The sequence below is a fragment of the Montipora capricornis genome, chromosome 10, assembly GCF_036669925.1.
Source record: "Montipora capricornis isolate CH-2021 chromosome 10, ASM3666992v2, whole genome shotgun sequence".
Taxonomy (NCBI): domain Eukaryota; kingdom Metazoa; phylum Cnidaria; class Anthozoa; order Scleractinia; family Acroporidae; genus Montipora; species Montipora capricornis.
This window is the reverse complement of record NC_090892.1, coordinates 27,066,537-27,070,887: the sequence shown is the minus strand read 5'-3', so window position 1 is coordinate 27,070,887 and position 4,351 is coordinate 27,066,537.

Here is a 4,351-nt window from a genome sequence, read left to right as displayed (position 1 = left end):
TTCATCGAACAAAAAGTGTTGAATGAACATTATCCAACAAGGGTGGCCAAAAGGTCGAACAATGTTGGATCGAGCAAAGTTGAAGCATTGAGTCCAACTTTGTTTAATAGTTTGGCCAGGGCTTTAGTAGGCTAACGCTCACGTGGTTTACATGGGTAGAAAACAGCACTTCACATTACCCTACAATAGTTAATTCTCTTGTAAACTTCACCGTAAACTTACAAAAGCGGAACCGGTCAGGATATAAGCCGTCCGGACTTCCCTTGCCTTTTTCTTCAACAAGTTTAAAAATAAGCGACAAAATAAAAAACTAAGAGTCTCATCTAAACTAGAAGTAACGATACGTTAGAGAGTGCGAGCGATTTGTTTGTCTTTTTTTGTTTTTGCTTTGTGAGGCAGCGGTGTATTGGTGAAGGTGGTGTAAGATTTTGCCCCGTAAACCCAGGAGAAATGGGCATGGGTGAGAATTGGGTTTGTTACTAAAATGGGTTATTTGTTTTATGTTTGTCTGGGGTAGTTAGTGTTGATTTGAAATGTAAACAGAATTCAAAAGAACGGAACACTTATGACAACGATCTTAATCTTGTGGTCAGGAAAAAAGATAAGGTAGTAACCATACATAGAGGATATTACATGGCCGCGCGGAGATAAGAAATTTCTCTTCGAGAGTTGAAAAATATTTTACGAGTGAGCGCAGCGAACGAGTGAAATATTTTTCAAAACGATCCTATTTATCTTATTTATTATATAAACGCCAATGAAATACTAAATCATTTCACGAAAGGCATCGAAAGGAGCGATTTTTATATGTAACCAAAGCAACAGTGATCTTTTCACGTGTGAAGATATCACGTTTTCGCGCGAAAGCTCACTTTGTATTTCATTGGTGTTTATGTAATAAATTATTATTCATAATGATACTAAAAACATGGACAACCTAACCTATTTCCTAACAAATATTTTGAAAAGATATAATGCTTTGACGTTCTTGGAGTACACTGTGAAATAAACAACAAAATGCGTCACGTACGCTGTGTATAAGCATTAACAGTAATAATGGCTGAAAAATTGAAAAACATGACAGTCAAATGGGGAAAGAATATTACAACTATTTGATATGATTCGGTTGTCAACAAGCAATAACTGAATGCAATTCAAGCAACAATCAAATTCAAGATCAATATGAATGTAAAGACATTATGTCAGCTTTCCGTCATGAAAGCATGACATAAACCGCAATTGGTCACGAACATTCTTTTCTTCCGATGACACGAGCGCCATTCTCGAATAAACTAGTAGGCAAGTCACAGAGAAAACTGAGAGAAATTCTTAGAAAAAACGTTTGGGTGCCCTACAATCACTTCCCAGTGTGGAAAACTGTTTGAAGGGAGAAACCAACGAAATAAAGTTGCAGATGTGGCACGCGTGCTAGCTTTAAGTTTCCACGAGAAGCTTTAAATGAACGTGACTTACCTGACGTCATAGGCAGATGTACGTTACATCATAACCAAAATTTCTCGCATCGATAGATTTCCCAAAAATTCTTACTCATGGAGCTCCGCCATAAATATATGTACATATTGCAGGCATCGAGTTCTTTCACGAGAACAAATGAGCCTAACGAATTAACCTGCTCCCAACTGAGTGGCTTCATAGGTCAGTTGGCTTCAGCATCCCAGAGGGCATAGGCTCGAATCCCATTGAAACCACCTGAATTTTTCAGGTGTCTATAAGAGACAATTGCTAAAATTGTCCAAATAAGTGCGAGGATCACTTTTCTATTCTACAATAATTATTGATTCAGTTGGTTGATTTTAGCCTTGGCTAAGTCTGCCTGTTATTCTTGTTAATTATTTCCTGACCCCAAATTCAAATTGGTTGATTTTAATTCTGCTGCTTTTCCTATCTTCTTTTAACCTTAGGTTCCTGTATTTACGTTCAAGGGAGTGTGGCTGGTGGAGGAGCCATCGAACTTGTGTCGGAGAAGAAATCGATCAGCATAAGTATGAACCCGTTGTCAAATAAGTTATAAGCTGTATGCGTAGTAGAAAAGTCGATATTCACATACGTACTGTTATGTTTATCCTTACCTTTTCAGATGCGTCCATTATAGCATCAGCTCAAAGTAGCGCTTCAGCTCCTTGTTCGGGTGGATCAGGTGGACTTATCAGACTCAGAGCTCAAAAGGTATCTGAAAGTGAAAGGCGGTGATGTGCGTCTAATTCGTAAACTAACAACTAAGAACACAAAAGATAATCCACTGACCACCAAAACTCAACATAATTTTACGGGTTTACTGATTTACTGAACTCACTGGATACTTCTAAACCGTTTCCGTCACATAGTGCTTACTACATTATGTTAATTTAAGAAGAACATCAGTTACATTTTTTTGAAACACCGTTCTTCCCCGGAGAAAAAGCTTGATTATTCCGGTACCAAGAGTGTGGTAAACATGTTGCGAAATCTGAAGAAAAATGATGGATTTAAGCTGACAAACAATCACATCTAACCCGTTTCGCAAGAGGCAGATCATCTTTGCGTTGTGGAAATCTGATGCAAAACGGTTGTTTTGTTGTTCAAAAACGCGAATTAGAATTTGAAATTTTTCATGGACGAGAGGTTACGTGAAAGGTAATCGTTGGTCTGTTGATAGTAATAGTAATGGTAATGAATTTATATACCGCATTTTTTACATATTATTTTCATATTATTTACATATTCAAATGCGACCTATGGGCGAGATCGGACTTCAGCACTTACAGAGCCAATTAGTCTGTAATACTTCCAAAGTGCCATTTTGTCATCGATCGTACTTTAACGGTTATGTAATCAATAGAAACATAAAACCTGACACCACGTATGATCAGTTCAGAAAAAATTAGCGCGGAGGGTTCCAAAAAGAAGGGGTTGTCGGGGGGTAGCGAAGGAAATCGGGAAGGTATGTGAGGCCGTTATGATCCGTATTTCTACATCAAGCCTGAGTAACCCTTTGTCTATAATTTCACTTTCTCTTGCAACATGCTCAGGGCTTATACACAAGTTCATTGCTTAATAAACTCGCGAATATGACAAAAGATTCGAGTAAGTTACTCATTGCCATAAGAAGAAAATTACGAAAAATATCTGGTGCCTCGCTGTTTCGCCCTGTAATCCGAGCACTTTTAATTGTTTGCTGATGATGCAGCACTTCCTGCCCACAGTGAGGATGCACTCCAACGACTAATGGACAGCCTGGCAAGAGCTTGTGATCTTTTCGATCTTTTCACAATCACAATCAGTTTCAAGAAGACATAAGTAATAGACCTCGTTCATAATGGCAGTCAAATCAAATGTTCTTTTGTTTTTAATGCTTATAAGCCTTTCTGGCCTCGTTACTACGTGCAAATTTCAAAAGAATATTTGGTTCAAAATGTGGGTAGTTGGTCAAATTAGCATAAATACAAAAGAACGTAAAGTCAGTCACCATTTATGAAAGTGGTCCATGCGTCAAGGGACAGACTTAGCCCCAGTCATCCAACTGAACGAAAATGCAGTTGACAAGTGATGTCATTGTGTACTTTGAAAAATGGTTTACTTCTCAAACAGACCTAAATTGTTTTCATGTGGATGATAAATCTTACCAGCAACCTCGGTCTATTTCTAATAATATTTCTGTAATATTGTGTTTCTGTTAAGTCTTAAAAGAAAGAAGTCTCTTTGGGTTGATAATGTTCATCCAGTCAATTGACTTATCTGATGCTGCAATCCAAACCTATCGTCGTCTCACTCATATAATGTGAAGTGAAGTTATTAGTCTCTCCTCGTCGGTGCTTTTCAGGACTCATTTACAATGCTTTTTGTGGGGGACTTTGGCCAGACTTGATACGCAATTTACAATGATTTAAAAAGTGAAAGATGCCTCCGACCAGATTAGGTCAGACCACAACACCGGGGACAACGTCCCCTACTCTTTTCGAGAAGTGAGTGGTCCCATACTATTTGGTTTCCAACAAGGGCAATGAGGCAGGAGTTCCGGTTAACAGTCCTTATCCAAGAAGACTTGAAAGTCTAACCATTTGTGGATGCAATTACAAGGGCAGCACGTTCTCCTCAGTTTTTTTTAAAACCCTGAGAGTTGGTCCGGCCGGAATCGAACTCTCGACCTCCTGCGTGCCAGCCTGATGCACAACCAACTGAGCCACCGGTGCGCGGTGTTCATAATTAATCTATGTGTTTCTCAAGGTGTCTTTCCCGACAGTTTGCAAATTGCTATGTTCCAGAGTTTAAACAATGATCTCGCTCTTCATCTGACAACTATGGGTCAACATTAGTACTTTCTTCTTTGAGTAAAATATTTCAAAAATGTATT